Source organism: Maniola hyperantus, chromosome 13 (genome assembly GCF_902806685.2).
Source record: "Maniola hyperantus chromosome 13, iAphHyp1.2, whole genome shotgun sequence".
Lineage (NCBI taxonomy): Eukaryota > Metazoa > Arthropoda > Insecta > Lepidoptera > Nymphalidae > Maniola > Maniola hyperantus.
The window spans coordinates 13,265,937-13,289,155 of record NC_048548.1 but is presented as its reverse complement, the minus strand read 5'-3'; positions in this window follow the sequence as shown (position 1 = coordinate 13,289,155).

Sequence of the window (23,219 nt, the reverse complement as noted above, 5' to 3'; positions counted from 1 at the left end):
TGAAATCTATTTCACACACATTGGCCTGAGTTGGCGACTTCTGGCCCGGCTCAGGTGTCGCAAACCACCTCATCTGCCAGATACGGGTCCTATCAAATTATTATTACGTCGTTAGGGATCGGGATGGCTTCAGCATCAAATACGGGGCTTAGCGAAGCTTAACGGAGCTTAGCTTACCGGTTGATGGAGAGTTCATACGAATCGCTTGCTGAAATATTTAGGGTAGAAAATTCACATCATATTTTTATTTTTTTAATAATTAGGAACACATACAATACACATATTTTACATCTACATCACTTACACACAAACACACACTGATATATATTATGTATCGATAATAAGTGTACACAACATTTGCAATTATCGTGTCGAGTAAAAAAAACCGACCAAGTGCGAGTCAGGCTCGCGCAATGAGGGTTCCGTACAACAGTCGTATTTTTTCGACATTTTGCACGATAATTCAAAAACTATGATGCATAAAAATAAAAAATCTGTTTTAGAATTTATATGTGAAGACCTTTCATATGATACCCCACTTGATATAGTCACTCACTTCGAAAGTTGAAAATACTAATTATTAGTTCATGACCACAATTTAATTTTTTTGTGTGATCTAACCCTAAATTCACGGTTTTCAGATTTTTCCCCAAATGTCAGCTATAATATCTACCTACCTGCCAAATTTCATGATTCTAGGTCAACGGGAAGTACCCAGTAGGTTTCTTGACAGACAGACAGACAGACAGACAGATAGACAGACAGACAGACAGACAGACAGACAACTAAGTGATCTTATAAGGATCTTATAAGCTTTGATGTACGGAACCCTAAAAAGAACTAATATTATGACTAATAGTTAGCATTAGCAATAATAATTAAGAGATTAACACGTAAGTAAGTATAATATATTTTAAACTATTATGAAGAAAGTTTAAAATTAGACAATTTATTATTGACCGAGCGAAGCGAGTCTCTATAGTCTACTTGAGTGAAATTGAACTTGTCCGTCTGTCCGTCTGTCACAGCCATATAACTTCAATTACTGAACGTAATTACTTCTTTAAACATACTTAATCTGAGGCGTCTTTATCTATGGTGCAGGGTGTGCGGCGCACACGGGCGCCGGGTCTAAGGGGGCGCCGAGCGCCCTCTAATGCGACACCTCCAAAGATGCGTCCATGCCGGCGCTCTCAAAGACTGCGCTCACGTTATGGCCGACGCCGTCATCATTTAAAATTGCACCATTTGCATCTGAATTTCCGTTTGAAAATATAACTGTTAGTATTCCATTTTGACCCTGCTCCTACTAGACTAGAGGGCGCCAGGGTACTGGTTGCACACGGGCGCCACAAGGGCTAGAGACGCCTCTGTACTTAATAGAAAACTTCAGCCGAATATTGCATAAAAAATATAAAAAGCTCATGGAGGCTCTCATACGAAATGTTTCTTTTTTGATCGTATAGTGGTGCCATCTAGTAAATTAATTCGTAATCATATAGTAGATACTCTTATGCAGTATTAAAACCGGCTTCAAATCCTTAACTCTTTGATCCAGATCCACGGAACCCTTACCCTTTTAATACCATAATCGCTCCAAAACAAATACCAGCACTGAAACCGAACTATCGAACTGAATACATTATCGTCAATGGCCTGAGAGCTAGTTTAATTACTTTTCTTTAACCTAGCATTTCAATATTTTAAAATCAGAGTCAGCATTTTCTTTCAAACCCATTTTTGACGGTCTGATAACATGCGTATGATGACAGCCCCCCGCACGTCATTTTGATCATGGTTTGATCCTTTCATTGAAAGCTATAAAAATCGCGAAGTATTGGTTTTGATTACCCCACCGGATAAAAATCCGTACCCGAAATACAAGCTATAAATAATCGAATAAAATTATAAATAATCGTTTACATTGTAATAGGATTTTTCAATAAGTATGCGTTTTATAAAAACGCATATCTCCAATATGTCTTCTGGGAGCTAATATTAGTATAGATAAGATGATTGCCAGATTTTTTTTAAGAATATTAGCCATGCTAATCATGACTAATAGTCCCCTTTCCCCTCCAAGAAAGCGTAAAGCTTGTGCTAGGAGTAGGTAGGACAATAGTGCAACGGGTAGGGTTTGAACCGCCAACCTTTCGGAATTCAGTCCGCTCCTCAACCGTTGAGCTATTGAGGCTAAAGATGTCAAAACACTTGGAACAAATTGCTCACCATCTCTTAGACCATGATCATAGAAAGCGCTGTACCCCCAAAACTTCGATGAAACTTCATATTAATCACATCCAATTCACGATCGGGCCCGATTTGCATTTTATCCGTTCCATCATCCCGCGGTGGAATTGTACAGTGTGACCTAAGTAATATCTATATAATAGCCCATAAGTACACATACATATTGTATCTGAATGCATTCATTTAATAAAGCAGTCCAAAACCAACGCTCGGGTCGTACGCTCATTTCCAACACCTTGTCCCAACCTTAGATGGCGATCCTGCCACGCGGACTCAAGGACTCAAAATAATTATTGCAATGTAACATATAACCGGATAAGGCCTCAAACAAAATATAATAATACAAAATGTGCAACTCAAAAGTCGAGAAAGAAGATATATTTATTAATCAAAACGGCAATAAAAACAGTGCCGATATTGAACAATTTCGCTGGCACATTTCTTCAATAAACATAGTTATGATCATCATATGTACAATTTTACTACTGGGAGTACTATACTTAGTATTTAAATTTTACAAGAAATGCCATGAAAACTGGATGAGGAGCCAGCTAAGCCAACACGTACTTAGAAGGTCACGGCGATCTCGCAGTGAAGGACCAGTTACAATGAGTTCCTGTGAAAACTGCCGCGCTGCTAAACCTTGTGGACAGTGATATTTTACTACCCCTAGGACAAACTACTACTAGTGTAAAGTGCGAAATGAACAGTTATGTACGACGATTTATTGAACTTGTATAACGAACTTTCAAAAATAAAGGTATATTTAGTAAAAATCGGTCCAAGTCGGAGAAAAGGTGAAGTTATATCTAAAAAATTAAGTGAAGCGGACAATTTAGTAAGTAGCTTCAATTCCATTTTAGAACAATTATCTTCAATATCTGTATCTTTTAAGAGTGATGAATGCTTGCGATTTGATAGGCTAAGTAATGATTTTTTCAATTTATATGATATAATTTTTAATTTGTGTAATACGCATTCTTGTGAAAATTTTGACAATATGGCAAAATTCGAGTTAAAGGTAGCATTACAATTACTGCCAGTCATCGACGACTCTGAAAAGTCTGTGAAGCAATTAATTGACAATATTATATACTATGATTCTTTGCTTGCGCATCCCGATTGTAAAAATAATCTTATTCAATTCATATTAAAAAGTAGACTGTCACAAAATGCCAAATTGCAATTACAGTCAAATTACACAGCCATCGATGACTTGGTTAGCGATATGCGGCGTGTGTTACTGCCACAAAAATCGCCTATAGCTATTCAAAATAAGATACAACAGCTAAGACAAAATAATAAATCTATAGAAGATTACGCGAAAGAAATGTCTGAACTTTTTGTTGACCTGACAATATCGCAGGCAAAAGGTGATTCAAATACATATGCGGTACTTAAGCCTTTAAATGAAAAATTCGTCACAAAAAAATTTGCCGACGGGTTACGAAATAGAACACTTAGCACAGTTATTACAGCCCGGAACTACAACTCGCTAAAGGATGCGATTCAGGGTGCCCTTGATGAAGAAATCTCGAACCCTTCCCCTTCAACAGGTGATTTATTAACCATGAAGCATCGTACATACTATCGGTCTAGGAATTTTAATAATCACACAGGTAGATGGAATACAGGTAAGTATACAGGTTCAAGGCCATCATATTATGTACCAGGCAGAGGACGAGCACCGATGCATCAGGCTCCAGCACACTTTTATTCTTCTTCGAGAGGAAAACAGAACGGCACTCGTGGGATAACACGAGGTCGCGGAGGTTGGTTTACTAATAATACCTATTATGGAAATCGAGAGAGTAGAATTAATCGAGCTGTAAATGTTTTGACCCAATCGGAACCAAAAACATCTTCCGAAAACCAAAATCAGTTTTTTCGAGACTAAAAATGTTATATTAACATTAAACAATAATATAAAGTACGTAGAATTATATTTGAACAATAGAAGATGTTACTGGTTATTAGATACGGGAGCCAGCATATCAGCGGTAAATAATGAAACAATAACATGTAATAATACACCTCTGTGCGAAAGCCGTATTCTAATCAACGGCGTGGGAGGTCAGATTCAAGCGAAAGGCTCTGTTTATTTGACACTATCTGATCCAAGCGGTGTACAATTACCGCATGAGTTCTATGTATTCGATTCTTTACCGTGTACGGCTAATGGAATTTTAGGTTTAGATTTTCTTTCTTTATACGGAGCTCATATTGATTTAGAAAAATGCATTTTAACATTGAACTATAATGGAATAAAACATGTATTACCGTTGTTAAATAATATTAAAGTTGAGAAACCCGACTTTTTGACTATACCTGCTAGGCCTGAATCTACTCACTACATTAGTACTAGTATGACTGAAGAATGCGTAGTCTGCGCATCCGAATTAAAAGACGGAATTTTTATAGCGAACATGCTAGTAACACCTAAGGACGGGAATATACCAATACGAGTTTTGAATACTACCGAAACCGATTTTTATTTACAGGATATAAAGCCTATTGTACACAAGGCCAGTGATTATGATATTTGTTTGTTTGAAAATCCCTGTAGAGACTCAGATAGAGTGAAACATTTATTTAAATTATTAAATTTAAAGCACTTAAATTTGGAAGAACAAGCTAGCATTGAAAATATATGTGCAAAATATAACGACATATTTTACCTTGAAGGTGACCAATTTACCACTACTAAACTTTATAAGCACTCTATTTCTTTAAAACCCAATACGACACCGGTGTATTCCAAGCCTTATAGACTTCCGCATTCGCAAAAGAATGAAATGGATAAACAAATCGATAAGATGCTTAAACAAGGCATAATAGAACTATGTAACAGTGAATGGTCTAGTCCTGTTCTATTAGTTCCGAAAAAATCGAACTCTAATACGGAGAAAAAATGGAGATTAGTTATTGACTATAGAAAATTAAATAATTGTATTATTGATGACAAATTTCCCCTACCGAATATAACAGACATATTAGACTCATTATCAGGTTGTATATACTTTACCCACTTAGATTTAAATCAAGGTTTTTATAATGTTGAGCTGGATCCAGCTAGTAGAAAATACACAGCTTTTAGTTCAGGCCAATATCAAATGACTAGAATGCCTATGGGCCTTAAAACAAGCCCAAGTTCCTTTTCACGAATGATGAATATGGCAATGGCCGGTTTGTCCTATGAAAAATGTCTCTGTTACCTCGATGATTTAATTATTTTTGGACGAAATTTATCAGATCACAACAGAAATTTAATTGAAGTGTTTGAAAGAATACGTAACGTTAACTTAAAATTAAATCCAGCAAAATGTGATTTTCTCAAAAAGGAATTATTTTATTTGGGACACGTAGTGTCAGGCGATGGCATCGTACCCGACCCTCAAAAAATTAATGTCATAAAAAACTACCCCATCCCAAAAAATGCTGACGAGGTGAGACGATTCGTCGCATTAGCTAGTTATTATAGAAAGTTTATACCTAATTTTGCCGAAAAGGCTTACAACTTAAATCTTTTATGCAGAAAAAAGGTTCAATTTATATGGGATAGTAATTGCCAAAAATCTTTCGATATTTTAAAGGAATGTATGATAACACCACCAGTTCTACAGTACCCTAATTTTTCGAAAAGCAATCAGTTTGTTGTTCACACAGACGCATCAGGTTACGCGATAGGTGCAATTTTATCAAACTCGGATGGACGTCCAGTTGCTTACGCAAGTAGAAGTCTTAACAAAGCTGAACAGAATTACCCGACTATTGAAAAAGAGCTTTTAGCAGTGGTCTGGGCAGTAAAATATTTTAGACCTTACTTGTACGGTCGTACTTTTAAAATTCTTACCGACCACAAACCTTTAATTTATTTATTTAGCATGAAGGACCCTTCGAGTAGGTTGCTTAAATTTAGATTGACTTTGGAAGAGTATGATTATTTGATAGAGTATGTGAAAGGTAAAGACAATGTGGCTGCAGACGCATTATCTCGAGTGATTATGAGTTCTAAAGATTTGAAAGAGATGAGTGATAGTGTATGTGTGATGACGCGTGCACAAAGAAAACGGTTAGATACAAGTGCTTCTTCGGATGATATGATCTCTACCGACGACAGGTCTGATCAGCCAATAGTCGTAGATACTCATATTAAACCAAAGAATGCAGTTGAATTAAGGTTCATAGACGGGAAAATTTTAAAGAAAATACGTCAAGAAAATAAAATTAACTTCGAAAATAATATTTTTTCATATGACAGTAGTCAAATGACGATATATATAAACCCTGCTTCTCAATCGCAATTGACGCGAGCCGCATTTGTGAGAGAGCTAGGTGAATTTTGTGAACGAATAAATATAAAAGAAGTATATTTTATAAAAAATAATAACAATAATATATTTGTTAAGAAGTTAGTAGAGGAGATAAAAAATACAGCTGAATGGAAAGGACCTCGTTTATGTATTTTAGAGGACGTTAATAGAGTAGATAATATAGATGATAAAAAAGTTATATTAAACGACTTTCATCTTTTGCCCACTAGTGGCCACGCGGGCATCAGACGAATGTTAAATAACATAAAGAAATATTATTTCTGGCCAGGACTGGAAAAAGACATAATTAATTTTGTGAAAAAATGTCCTAAGTGCCAAAAACAAAAATATACCACTACGGTGAAAGAACCTATGGTAATTACTTCAACAGCTCATTCAGCTTTTGAAAAAATATTTTTAGATATAGTTGGACCCTTAGATAGAGATTATAATAATTATACGTATATTCTTACGCTACAATGCGAATTAACAAAATACGTATGCGCATTTCCACTCATTACAAAAACAGCCACAGAAGTAGCGCGTGTGTTTGTAAATAATTTTATCCTTGTTCATGGAACACCAGCGATTGTGGGAACAGATCGAGGATCTGAATTTTTATCGGAAACATTTAAAGAAGTTTGTAAATTGCTCAGTATTTCTCAATTAAATTCAACGGCATACCACCATGAAAGTATAGGTGCTTTAGAGAACTCGCATAAGAGCTTAGGAAGTTTTCTAAGAATACAGACAGAAGGTAGACCAGATTTGTGGAGTACATGGCTTCCTTTTTGGTGTTTTGCATATAACACAACTGTACATTCATCAACAAAATTTACACCTTTTGAATTAGTGTATGGAAAAAAATGTATCCTACCAAGCAATCTTTCAACGAAGATAGAACCTCTATACAATCATGATAACTATCCTCAAGAGTTGAGATATCGCTTGCAAGTTTCACAAACAGAAGCGCGTAATAATTTAATAAATAGTAAATTTAGACAAAAAACTAGATACGATAAATATGTTAATTCTATAAAATATAAGCCTAACGATTTAATTTTAATTAAAAATGAAACAGGCAATAAACTGTCAGATTTATATTTAGGACCATATAAGGTAATTGAAGACTTGTCACCTAATGTAAAAATAGAATATACTAATGGAAAAATAGATATTATTCATAAGAACAGAACAAAACTATATTTTACTGATTAACTGTAATATGAACATTATATTTGTAAGAAAATATGAGAATATTGTAATTAGATGTAAGAAGTATATTGTTCTACTACGATTTCATTATTTGTACTTTTTATAATTTGTATTGTACCTACTTTGTGTTTAGCTATTAAGAAAAAAATTATGTAATAATAATTATTAATAATTTTTTTACCACCCCATGGGAGGTGTACAGTGTGACCTAAGTAATATCTATATAATAGCCCATAAGTACACATACATATTGTATCTGAATGCATTCATTTAATAAAGCAGTCCAAAACCAACGCTCGGGTCGTACGCTCATTTCCAACACCTTGTCCCAACCTTAGAGAATGCTGATGAGGTCATAGTGAATATTATCGTAACCTATCGCACAGTAATTCGTGATAATGAATTGCCGAGTTTATTATTCATAGGAACAACAGTTGATTCTATTAACTTCGAACTACAATTTATTAATTGTGAGCCATGATAGCCTAGTCGTTAAAACGTCCACCTCCTATTCGGGAAGTCGGGTGTTCGATCCTGAGCACATCACATTATGCACAACAGTTTTTAAAATAAATAAATAATATCACTCTACCTACTAGCTTTTCACGATCCATCCACCGATTTTTAGGTTTGATACAGAGATCCCGAGGAATGACATAGGCTACTTTTGACCCCGGAAAATCACACGGGATTTGAAAAACCTAAATCTACGTGGAAAAATCCGTGATCATCATCTCATCATCATCATGATCAACCCATCACCGGCTCACTACAGAGCACGGGTCTCCTCTCAGAGTGAGAAGGGTTTTCGCCATAGTCTACCACGGTAGCCATGTGCGGATTGGTAGACTTCACACACCTTTGAGAACATTGAGGAGAACTCTCAGGCATGCAGGTTTCCTCACGATGTTTTCCTTCACCGTTAAAGTAAGTGATATTTAATTATCTAAAAACGCACGTAACTCCGTAAAGTTAGAGGTGCGTGCCCGGGATCGAACCCCCGACCTCCGATTAGAATGCGGACGTCCTAACCACTAGGCTATCACAGCTTGATCATCATCATCTAGTATGTTATAATAGAAGTCACATAATTCGTAACATTTATCGGTAATGGGGGGGAAATAAAGTGGAAATTTGATGAGCAGCGTAATGGCGGGGGGTAACGAACCGACACTCAGACGTTTTGAATTCACGTTCTGTACTCATTGAGCCAGTTTTTGGACATGGCATATAATTTTCAAGCATTATATTTAAAGAATCTGTGTTTTAAAATATTATATACGCAACTTCATTCGCGTGATTTTCAGAGCCTCAATAGCTCAACGGGTAAAGGAGTAGACTGAAAACCGAAAGGTCGACGGTTCAAACTCCGCCCGTTGCACTATTGTCGTACCTACTCCTAGCACAAGCCTGACGCTTAGTTGGAGAGGAATGGGGAGTATTAGTCATTTAACATGTCTAATATTCTTTTAAAAAAATATATATAAATCTGGCGGGAACTCTTGGATTTTCCAGGATAAAGTAGCCTGTCTTAATTTCAGAGCTATCATATAGCTATCATCATTATCAGTAGCGTGAAGGAGTAACCAACATCCAAACTTTCATATTTATAACTAGCTTATTCCCGCGACTGCGTTCACGTGGACTAAACAAACAAACCTCTATTTCATCCCCTTAGGGTTTGAATTTACAAAAATCCTTTCTTAGCGGATGCCTACATCATAATAGCTATCTGCAGCTCGATCCTTTCCAGTAGTTTCAGCTGTGCGTTGACAGACCAGTCAGTCAGTCGACACCTTTACCTTATATATATATTTACTATTTAGACATTAGGAAGTTAGACAAAATCGAATTGGAATTTATCTAATTATAATTTCAACTCATCGTCGGTTTACTACTGAGCACGAGACAGAGATCTCAGAACGAGAAGGGCTTAAATAGATAATCCAGCACAACAGCTTGACCAAGTGCAGATTAGCAGACTTCACACATCATTTACTTATTTACTTAGCTCTAAGACTACCTATAGATAAAATTACTGTAATGTTTTCGTAAATAAACGTTTTCTTTCTTTCATTAGGTATGTAGAATCTCTCAGGCATGCAGGCTTCCTCCGAAGTTTTTCTCCATTGTTGAACAAAGTAACATTTAAATTTTGCTTGCTTATTATAACACGTCATGCAACATTCCTACCATGTCCATTACCTAGTTATACGTCAGTAACTCCAAGATGACTTTTATTTTGGCTCGCAGCGTCCCGGCTGTCTGCCTAAGCGTCCGTGAAATGTAAGCTTTCACTCACCCTTGGTTGATAGACATAATTTCATTAGCCATCTATGATCTATAAGGTATTTAATGTTACTAATTTTATCAAAACTATGTACACGTTGTTAGGTATATCATAACATATTGCATGCTAATGGGCAGAATTTGGCTGAACCTTTGGTTGATGATGATGATGATGATGGATTACTATAGATTGGTTAGGTATTTATAAATGGACACAGAAACCGGACAATACGTGACGTTAGTACGTCACGAGTACGCAAACTCGATCAACATAAATTCGTGAACCATTAGTAATTGGGCACGATTGTAAGACGTCGCCGGGGGAAATCTGTAATCGAGTTTGTCTATTACTCCCTATCCCGGACCGATCCCGGCCAATCCCGGCGATCCCGCAGGCCACTGTCCCGGATTTTTATCTTCGAAAGCCGATGCGTTGTAATTTTAGACCGGAGGTCGATTATGTTTTACCAGCCTGGACTCGATTGAGGGACTTATTTGTTATCTACCAATGTTTTTTCTTTTTTTTATTCGATTACAATTTAGTCCGCCCGTGACTGGAATGTCACCTCGTAGTAAGTGATTATGCAGTCTAAGATGGATGCGGGTTAACTTGGAAGGTGTATGGCAGTTTTATTACCTACTCTTATCTGAAACTGAGTTTACTTTGAGGTCACTTGTATTCCTTGTTTACTACGGATCCCTAAAAATTAACGTTATACGTATGTGACGTCACGCACCAATAAAAAAAAAGGAAAAGCACTTCCATGTGTTGTATGTATGTTAACGTAGTAGTAAATTAGGTAAAAGCCATCTTATATGGGGGGCCAAACGAAACCGAGTTTACTTTGAGGTGACGGGTTCGCATAAAGGCGGAACGAGGGCTAACGAAGTTGCTTTGCTCATTACGTAAAAGCCTATGAGACCGTTCAACTATACGATACGATATCATGGGGTGTTATCATCAATAATAGTACATTCGCGATCTACGATCCAGTGTGTCACCCGGCGTGCTTATCACGTGAGGCATCTTTATATACGACAAAGTTCCTTCTGTATTTGACAAATTCTTCAACAAGATACGATATCGTGCACAGATCGTGTAGTGTAAAAGCCGTTCTTTTGACAATGTCACTGTCACATGTAACATGTTCAAGATAACAAGAGTGATCATCTCGTTAGTTATTCAACTCCGATGTGTCGCCCTGCGTACTTATCGCGTGAGGCATCTTTATTCGATAAAGTTCCTTCTGCCTTTGACAAATTATTCAACAAGATACGATATCGTGAACAGATCGTGTAGTGTAAAAGCCGTCCTTTTGATAATGTCGTGTCACCCGGCGTGCTTGTCGCGTGAGGCATCTTTATAAACGATATAGTTCCTTCTGCCTTTGACCAATTCTTCAACAAGATACGATATTGTGAACAGATCGGGTAGTGTAAAAGTCGTCCTTTTGACAATGTCACTGTCACATGTAACATGTTCAAGATAACAAGAGTGATCATCTCGTTAGTTATTCAACTCCGATGTGTCGCCCTGCGTACTTATCGCGTGAGGCATCTTTATTCGATAAAGTTCCTTCTGCCTTTGACAAATTATTCAACAAGATACGATATCGTGAACAGATCGTGTAGTGTAAAAGCCGTCCTTTTGATAATGTCGTGTCACCCGGCGTGCTTGTCGCGTGAGGCATCTTTATAAACGACTAGCTGATCCCCGCGGCTTCGCCCGCGTAGATTTAGGTTTTTAAAGATCCCGTATAGCCTATGTCACTCAGGAATAATGTAGCTTTCTACTGGTGAAAGAATTTTTAAAATCGGTTCAGTAGTTCTAAAGATTACCCCCTACAAACAAACTTAACGACATTACCTCTTTATATAATACAACGGGCCGTGCAGCAGAAATCGTAATATTTTAATTTCGCCATAACTTCAAAACCAAACGTCCAATTTTAATCATTCAAAGACCAAATATTATCTCCATAAACTGTTCTTAGTGATGAAATCATTTATTTTGATAAGGATTAATAGCATGAGTAAAATAAACGCGTTTAAATGTAGTCCAAAAAAAATTCAAGATTTTTAAATAAAAAAATGGTTGCTGTGCCTCACTCGACATAGATGGGTATAGTGTGTCGCGGACTTTTTTGTAGATATTTATAAGATCTACAATTAATTAGAACATTTTATGGTTCTATCTTTTATAGTTTAGGCAGCGTACGCAAAATAAGTAACTTTTCTGGTTGATTTTTTACACCTTGTGTCCGAAAAACCCAAATATCTTACGGAACCCTATTTTTTTCCAAAATAAAATATAGCCTATGTTACTCGTGGATAATGTAGCTTTCGAATGGTGAAAGAATTTTTAAAATCGGTCCAGTAGTTTTTGAGTCTATTCAGTACAAACAAACAAACATACAAACAAAGTTTTCCTCTTTATAATATTATATAGTGTAGATGTAGATATAGTTCCTTCTGCCTTTGACCAAATCTTCAACAAGATACGATATTGTGAACAGATCGGGTAGTGTAAAAGTCGTCCTTTTGACAATGTCACTGTCACATGTAACATGTTCAAGATAACAAGAGTGATCATCTCGTTAGTTATTCAACTCCGATGTGTCAGCCGGCGTACTTATCGCGTGAGGCATCTTTATAAACGACAAAGTTCCTTCTGCCTTTGACAAATTCTTCCTTTTGAATAAATTTTCTACAGTTTTCAGTCTGCTTTATTTTTCGTACAAAGGATTTTAAGTATTTATTACTAAATTGATGTCCACGACTTTGTTTGCGTGGATTTAAGCTTTTAATAATCTCGTGGAAAGTCTTGAATTTTCCAGTCTACAAATGAATGAATGAATTAATGTTTTTATTCAGAAAAATGCAGGTTCAATAGGTTGGAACAATGTCTGTTGAGCCTTATACATATACAAAGTAACTTGTCACTCACTCTCCGGGATTTTAACTGCGTAAGAATGTTTGCTTGTTGGTTTGTCCTTCAATCACGTCGCAACGGAGCAACGAATCAACATTATTTTTGCATGGGTGGGTAGGATAGTTAAGGACCTGGACATTGACATAATATGTTACTTTTTATCCCGGAAAATCAAACAGTTCCACAGGATTTTAAAAATCCTTAATTCACGCGGACGAAGTCGCGGGCATCAGCTAGTAATTAATAATATGTATGTGTCAATATAAATTTTTAGAGCTAGCGCGCACCACGATGCGGTGAGTTGAATTTGAATCTATGAAAGTCCGGTGCGGAATTAATTCCGTAGTGTGCGCGCTTCTTTAGTTCACAGATTTTGCGGGAAAAAACGCACAGAATATTTACCGTGGTGCGCGCTAGCTCTTAAAGAACCTAAATCTCTTTACGTAGATGCAAAGCGAAAGGATTTTCAGCAAATTTTCTTTACGTCGTTATTTCATGTCAACTGTTTAATACAATTTACTGCTAATCTACTTGGCGGGTAATCGGGTATACAAACAAGTAAGGGACGGGACCGACAAAGCGTTTGTGGGTTTCAGGTTATTATATTACACCATGAACATAATCAGTGGCGTGCAACTCATACAGGCATAAAAGCGCTGCTTACCCAAGAAATTAACGTTAACTCGGTTGAAATTGCTCAATGCTCATTATCTTTTGACTTTCTTACCTAACTACTGCTTACCCTGGCTTTCCTATGCACGCCACTGAACATAATATACCTTCATATTACATTACTAGCTTATGCTAGCGACTTCGTCCGCGTGGACTACACAAACTTCAAACCCCTATTTCACCTCTTTGGGGGTTGAATTTTCAAAAATCCTTTCTTAACAGATGCCTACGTTATAATAACTGTCCGCATGCCAAATTTCAGCCCGATCCTTCCAGTAGTTTGAGCTGTGCGTTGATAGATCAGTCAGCCAGTCAGTCAGTTACCTTTTCATTTTATATATATATATATATAGATTTACAAGATATTTACAATATGGCTGTATTTACATTGATGATTTGAGCTGAAAATAACAACACTCCTAACGGACAACTCCGCGTTCTTTATACAATGCTAGTTGATTCTAATTAAATTAAAAATTAAATTAAATTTATTGGATATTATTATTACATATTAAATTACATATAAAATACAGATAAAAACAAGTAATAATTAAGTAGACCTAGGTCTAGTAGACGTATGAATGGGCAACCCCTGCACTAGTAAACACTGTATTACAGTGGGTTGCCTTCTCCATTTCTAAAAACTTGAATAAATGTTATTACAATTTGGTGCGCTAAGGTCGGACATGTTAAACCGAACATAAACTGATGGTGGAAACGTAACTGCAACTTGCCTCACAGTCATTGACCGCTTTACAGATAGCCTGAGGTATTTCCAATGCCACTGTAGAAACATAATGCTAGAGCGTTTTCTTATCTGACTGGGTAGCGAGACCTGGATGTCCACTTACCATAATATCTGATCATGGTTCTCAATTCAGCTCGCATCTCTTCATGAAGATCGTCGAGTTGACTGGCGCGCAGCATTGGATGACTACGTATGGTAGAGCAGTTACATCGATGTATGAGGCAGGGGACGCCCCGCACGTCACCCGCGCTGGCCCGCACTAGGTTAGCGCGGCGGCTGTGCGGGTGTCCGGGGCATCCCCACCCGATTGCTATCTCTACCTGTCACGAGCTATATGTAAATGCATCATTATTTTAACCACAACAGTTTCAATATTCTTGTACACTACAACCTAAATCATTTAAGATCTCTGTAAAAGAATCCATAAACGTATATTATTAAGGCAGCAGTACAAGAATAGAGAGTGTCTCAGAGTACACAAATGCACGTTCCTCGCGGCAACGAATTGCAGAGAGAATTGTGTTTTGGTTAGAACAAGCGGGGCCTATGAATATGAAAGCACACATCGCGAGCGCTTACCTCACTGTTAAACTTGACGGGTGACACACTTTGAGGATTTTCACGGACCAACCGTAAGTCAAAAAGTGCGAGTTCTGGCTTTAGGGGAAAATCTGAAAACTGTGAATTTGTGGTCACACCACACAAAAAAAATTAAATTGTGGTCATAAACTAATAATTAGTATTTTCAATTTTCGAACTAAGATAACTATATCAAGTGGGTTATCATATGAAAGGGCTTCACCTGTGGATTCTAAAACAGATTTTTATTTATTTTTATGCATCATAGTTTTTGATTTATCGTGCAAAACGTCGAAAAAATGCGACTGTACTACGGAACCCTCGGTGAGCGAGCCTGACTCGCACTTGGCCGGTTTTTTTCTTTATAGCACCTAATCTTCACAATCCAATAGGTCCCCACCACGCTCGAGTAAATCCCTATTTAACTTCTTGAACTCCCATTCTATAACATTGTCACCCTACAAACAGTACAATGCCCTATGCAGTAGTTCTGAATTATTAATGGTAACTATCCGGCGGATGCGATTCCCTTTGGCCCCATATTTCACTGTTTATACGTTTAGAAAACTAAACTAAACTATACAATTTACTACATTTTCACTTTACTAAATGGATTTATAGCAAGTAGTTGCGTTTAAAAACCTATTTTATACAGATTTATCATTTTGTATTACTTGAAACTTTTCGGAGTTATGTGCGTTTTAATTAATTAAATATCATTTGCTTTAACGGTGAAGAAAAACATCGTGAGGAAACCTGCATGCCTGAGAGTTCTCCATAATGTTCTCAAAGGTGTGTGAAGTCTACCAATCCGCACATGGCCAGCGTGGTAGACTATGGCCAAAAACCCTTCTCACTCCGAGAGGAGACCCGCGCTCTGTAGTGACCCGGTGATGGGTTGATCATGATGATGATGATTACTTTAAAAATAGACAGATAAAAAACTTGAGTGCTTTCGTGCATTTTTATTTTCCCTCTAAAAAATCGGTTATTTTATGAATATTCGGTGCCTACCTATCTTGATTTATTTTTAAAATCTGTATCTAATACCGATTTAGTATTTGAGGCATCGATACCACTGCCAGAGTTCTACAGTTCTGAGATCAAAGTTGTATATTATTCACTATATTAAAGTGTTGTAAACTGTCAGATTTGAATGCAAAACGCAGAACGCGGCAGAACTCTGAACGTGGCGGAACAACAATATGCAACAATGCGGCATGCTAAAAATGGAAACTTTATTATTGTACCATACGTGCCAATGATTCTTGCTAGATTTTAGATTATTGTACCATGCGGTCCTGTGGCATGCCTTTTACGTCGATGCATGTCGCAATGTCGTACCATGTTGCTTTGCCCTACAATCTAAATGAAGCTTAAAACTTGCAGCTAACTAGTGACCGTATAAATCCTCTTTATTCCCTGTCCCGTAGGAATTGTTCCTTGTCTACATTACAAAGGGAACCTCTGTGTAATATTTTAACTTTCTAGCTCCAAAGGGTTTGGGCCGGAGGTTAAAAAGTCAGCCAATGAGGCAGGACTTTTCTTTTTCATATAAGTACTAGGTGATGCCCGCGACTTCATCCGCGTAGATTTAGATTTTTAAAAATCCCGTGGGCCTCCTGGATAAAAAGTCTTTATCCAGGATAAAAAGTAGCATAATATGTCACTCTCCAGGTATTTTACCTATACCAGTGGCGTCCACAGACTTTCAAGCCAGGGTAGGCATTAGTTAGGCAGGAACCTGTTTACTGGCAGGTCATGAAAAATATGCTGAGCTATTACAACTGGGGTACGCAGTGCATGTATGTCTCTATGACCTGCACGCCACTGCTTATACGTTGCGACGTGATCGAAGGACAAACCAACAAGCCAACAAACAAACACACATTCGCATTTACAATAAGTGTACTGATTTAGACATAATCGCCTTCTGTCGCAACACAAAACACCACACCGCAGCAATGTGTCTGCAGCTTAACATAGATATTTGACCGCGTTACACGGGTCGTGGTCATGACATGACTGCGGTGATGTGGTCAAAGCTCAAACCGTAACAACGCATGTATTACCAATTACCACTAAAAATAAAGCCACAAGCTGAATTATTTATAAAAAAAGTTGTGCGCTGCAGACCAAAAAGATTTTGAAAGAGTCGAATGTACTGAAATCCAACCAAACCATGGGTATAAGTACCACAAATTACTAATGCGCGTGGCCGCCATTTTAGTAACGTCAGCACTAGACTGGAGCTTCGAGCTGATTGTATATTTTTATTTCGGCTGACGTTAAAATGACGTCATTTCGATGTGATTGAGACATGGCTCCAAAGCAATAGCAATTTGCGGGACTTATATATGGAACATTTTGCAAAAATAAGCTACCGGTACGATTTTAAGGCGTTTTGCCCATGTCGGACAATCGGTGACGAATTTTTGTCGGTTAAAAATGAAATATACAGATTGCAATATTGAAACACAGCGACTTTTTATTACAATATTTGGAACCTCTGTTTTATTTTTTGCCGACAAATAAATTACACTTAAAATTCGACGGCTTTCGTTAGTTATAAGTATGTGTGGTAACCATTTGAAATACCGAACCAGTGGTAGATGCATGCGACTATTCGAAAGTACTTGTAAAAGTTTATTCGAATAAAAAAGATTTTTATTTTAATTTTATATTAAATTAAACTAAAAAAGCACGTCAAATGATTGTGACGTCACATAGCAGTATTTCATAGAAGCTCACATACCTACTTAGCGCTAAGCGCGCGTTTTGACGTTTGACAAAAGTTACTGTGACTAGTTGTCAAATACCGTATTGAGTCGAAAAAATAGTCCCATCTGAGAGCTTCCGTGGGTGCAGTAGTACTTATTAGTAAGTGCTACCCGCACCTTACGATGTTTTTTCAACGTCATAATATGAATTTAATTAATCTAACAGCATCAAGCACCCTGCGTCGTGTGTGTTGGTCGGGTATGCAATTGGCGGCCATGTTGATTTCCTGCTATAACCGCACCGCGCACGCCTGCTGCCGGCTGCCGTCTACACGCACGTGTGCACAATAATCTTCCATTGGTAGGTATTTAAGATGCAAAATTGTCCTACCATAACATAAACTTTTAAATAATATTATCTAGTCTACTTATCTGCTTTACTAGATAGTCTACATTTTATTTTATTTTATTGTAAAGGCACACAAAACAGGTTGTAACCATAGAATGGTCTAAATACAAAAACAATAGATTAGGATCTAAGCAACAACCCCTAATAGATGTACACAGCATTACTTAAGTAAATAATACATTTTTATAATTTTTTAGTGTTTTTACCTACACTTCAAGGAAATTTAAATAATGTCATTTCTCGTTCAAAGAGCTACATTGTAATATGGGCCTTTGAAACCAAACGTCGAGAAACTAATCGACTAAAAATTATGTATAATAATGAGTCGATTGGCATGGATAATAACGTAAAGTTTTTAGGAATAAGACTAGATCAACATTGTGACTGGACATACCATATTAATGACATTTGCAATAAAATTAATAGATTTATATATCCACTTCGACGTTTAAGACAAACTGTATCACTGGAAGCAGCATTTTCTGCCTACCATGGATATATTATGTCGAACCTTCGCTATGGTATTGTGATCTGGGGATCTTCAATTGACTTTAATAAACTTTTTATAGTACAGAAGAAAAGTATTAGAAGTATTCTTCTTATGAAACCAACCGACTCATGCAGATTAATATTTAAAAAATATAAACTCCTCACATTACCATCTCTATACATATATGAGACGTCTGTGTTCGTACATAGGAATTTGGAGTATTTTGTCAAAAAATCCGATGTAAACCAAAATAGTATAACAAGGAATCAAGATAGGCTAATAATGCCACAATATAATCTTAGGCAAACTCAAAAATCGCCTTACGCAATGAGCATTAAAATTTATAATAAATTAGATACAAACTTAAAAAAGCTACCGACGACACATTTTAAAAGGAAGCTCTTTCAATGGTTCTTTCAATGGCTCTTTCAATGGCTCTTTCAATAAAATTAATAGATTTATATATCCACTTCGACGTTTAAGACAAACTGTATCACTGGAAGCAGCATTTTCTGCCTACCATGGATATATTATGTCGAACCTTCGCTATGGTATTGTGATCTGGGGATCTTCAATTGACTTTAATAAACTTTTTATAGTACAGAAGAAAAGTATTAGAAGTATTCTTCTTATGAAACCAACCGACTCATGCAGATTAATATTTAAAAAATATAAACTCCTCACATTACCATCTCTATACATATATGAGACGTCTGTGTTCGTACATAGGAATTTGGAGTATTTTGTCAAAAAATCCGATGTAAACCAAAATAGTATAACAAGGAATCAAGATAGGCTAATAATGCCACAATATAATCTTAGGCAAACTCAAAAATCGCCTTACGCAATGAGCATTAAAATTTATAATAAATTAGATACAAACTTAAAAAAGCTACCGACGACACATTTTAAAAGGAAGCTCTTTCAATGGTTGTGCGATGAATCGTTCTACTCTGTATCAGATTACCTCAATTATATACCATGGAAGTCATAGTGATAATTTAAGATGTATAATTAATTAGTTGTAATTTTATAAAATAAGTTTGAATAATATACCCTACATCGTTTGTCATTGTACAAATTACCTTTAGGTGTAGATATATTATTATTAATATTTGCATGCTGAAGTATCAGTAAATATGCGGGGACTATTTAGATTATAAGTAATATATTAAGACCTTTGTAAACTACCCATATTTAGCAAATAAAAATTATTTCATTTCATTTCATTTCATTTCATTTCATTTCATTTCATTTCATTTCATTTTTTGAAAGTAGTTTCGATAACTGCAAAGTGTCGCTACTAGATGGCATCGAACAGTCGCTTCAGTAATCACAAATTTCGTCACTGGCGGTAAGCGAAACCGTGGCCGAGTTGGTCAAGGCATCGGGCGCGAACCCAGGAGATGCAGGTTCGATTCCTGCCGGTTACGCAATTTTTGATATGTATTTAAATTATTTAAATAATACTTATATCCATTATTTATACACATAGAATTTGTAAAATGTAGGCATTAAGAAATTTACAATTACATAGTATATGCATTAATTCTACTTAGGTAATTATACTAAGCAGTGATACCTAGATATAGTGTGATGACCTAGTGGTTAAGATTAATAAAGTATCACAGTGCTTTGCATGCCTGAGAGGTCTCCATAATGTTCTCAATGGTGGGTGAAGTATGCCAATGCGCACTGGGTCAGCGTGCCGGACTATGGCCTAACCCCTTCTTATTCTCAGAGGAGAGTAGTAGGCTGGCGATGGTTCGTCTGCGTGCTTAGGTTCTTAAAAATCTCGTGGGAACTCTAATTTTCTGGGATAAAAAGTAACGTATAATATCTACTCTCTTTAGCTGTATCTGTGGCAGCATCCATGCAAAGAGTCATGTCGATCCGTTTCACTAAAGCGGCGTGATTAAAGAACAAACCAACAAACAAACAAACATACTTTCGCATTTAAAATATTATAGTATGATTTACAGTCCCGAACAAGAGCTAGATTTACTATTATTAGCAATTCTGAGTAGAGATTTGACGGAAATGGGTCGACATGATGTCGCCATTTTGATTTCCCTCCTTCCCGCCAAAACCGCAACCGTTACTGTCGCTTCTGTGCCTATTGATTATACATAATATATTATGCAAGATATCCGAAATAATATTATTAACAGGAAATTAGTTAAGTACATAACAGTTCCAATTTCGAGAATGAGGTCAGCCGCCGAATCCAACTCGGTTGGGCAGCGTTCAGGAAGCTACGAGATGTCTTCTTGTCCAAAATTCCTCAGTGCTTGAAGACGAAAGTCTTCGAACAGTGCGTGTTGCCAGTGATGACATATGGATCCGAGAAATGGTCGCTAACTACGGGCCTCATAAGAAAGCTCAGAGTTACTCAGCGGGCGATGGAGAGAGCTATGTTTGGAGTTTCTCTACGTTATCAAATCAGAAATGAGGAGATCCGTAGGAGAACTAGAGTAACCGACATAGCTCAACGGTTTGCAAAGCTGAAGTGGCAATAGGCAGGGCACATAGTTCGTACAACCGATAGACGTTGGGGTCCCAAGGTAATGGAATGGTGACCTCGCATCGGAAGACGCAGCGTTGGAAGACCCCCCACTAGGTGGACGGACGACATCAGACGAGTCGCAAGGAGCCGCTGGATTCAGGCGGCGTGTCTGTCAAGAAACCTACAGGGTACTTCCCGTTGACCTAGAATCATAAAATTTGGCAAGTAGGTAGGTCTAATAGCAGACATTCAGGGGAAAATTTGAAAACCGTGAATTTGTGGTTACAACACAAAAAAAATTAAATTGTGGTCATGAATTAAAAATTATTATTTTCAATTTTTGAGGTAAGATACCTATTTCAAGTGGGGTATCATATGAAAGGGCTTCACCTGTGCATTCTAAAACAGATTTTTATTTATTTTTATGCATGCATGCATTATGTTTTTGAATAATCGTGCAAAATGTCGAAAAAATACGACTGTGGTCTGTGGTACGGAACCCTCGTTGCGCCTGACTCGCACTTGATCGGTTTTTTTATCCCGGAAAATCAAATAGTTCCCACGGGATTCCTAAAACCTAAATCCACGCAAACGAAGCCGCGAGCATCATTCTAGTCTAGTAAACAACATAAAGTGCGCTCAAATTTTAAGAAACATTTCGGTATAGAGGTGATAAATTTTCAAAATTCTAAAAGTGGCGTATTTAATGTGTCGGTCCACTGCATAATCTGTCAGCCGGCTCGCGAGGGACAGCAAAGATTAATCCATATTGTTTCACACTGAGCAACCACCATTTTTACTAGCTTGACGTTTAGAGCTAGGTCTTATGGGAAATACTTAGGTACAGATGCATGCTCCACGAGCTAGTTTTCAGGGTTCCGTACCTCAAAAGGAAAGGAACCCTTACCTATAGGATCACTGCGTTGTCTGTCTGTCCGTCGTGTCCGTCAAGAAAACCTATAGGATACTTCCCGTTGACCTAGAATCATCATGAAACTTGGAAGGTAGGTAGATCTTATAGCACAAGTAAATGAATAAATCCGAAAATTGTGAATTTGTGGTTACATCACAGAAAAAAAAACGTGTTCATGAACAAAATTAGTATTTTCAATTTTCAAAAGTTAGATAACTACTATATGATGCCCGCGACTTCGGTCGCGTGGAATTAGGTTTTCAAAAATCCCGTGGGAACTCTTTGATTTTCCGGGATAAAAAGTAGCCTATGTCACTCTACATGTCTTTATCTATACCCATGAAAAAAAGTATGGCAATCCGTTGCACCGTTGCGACGTGATTGAAGGACAAACCAACAAACCGACAAGTCAATAAACCAACAAACAAACACACTTTCGCATTTATAATAAGGGTACTAGTTAATACCAAGTGGGGTATCATTTATGAAAGGGCTTTACTTAGTTTTTGATATAAATAAATAAATATAAATAAATAAAACGTTTATTTTTCAATCATCTAGATTACACACATACATGGATTTGATCTTGAACTTTGCGTGCTTGTTGACATAAGCATATTAAAAATGGTACAAGATCAAGAACTGGCTATCCTAGCTAGATTTTTAGATCTGTGTTAAGGATAGCCAGCCCTCTCCCTCGGTTAACTAAAAAGTAAATAAGAACATGAGTGCACAAGCACAAATCAGTTATTACAGAAGATTGCTGTTCAAATGAATAAATAGTTTTTGGTTTATGGTGCAAAATAAAGAAAAAATACGATTGTAATACGGAATCTTTGGTGCGCGAGTCTGACTCGCACTCGGCCGGTTTATTTTTATCAAAGGGTTTGTTGTATATACTTATATCGATATCGGTTCATTGCAATGATGACGTCGCCACCCCTGTTGTTCTGTGGTTCATTGCTTCTCTCGGACTTCGTTAAGTAGCGATATGAGGGTTGTCCACACTATCGATACTATATTTTTATCAAAGGGTTTGTTGTATATACTTATATCGATATCGGTTCAATGCAATGATGACTTCGCCACCCCTGTTGCTCTGTGGTTCATTGCTTCTCTCGGACTTCGTTAAGTAGCGATATGAGGGTTGTCCACACTATCGATACTATATTTTTATCAAAGG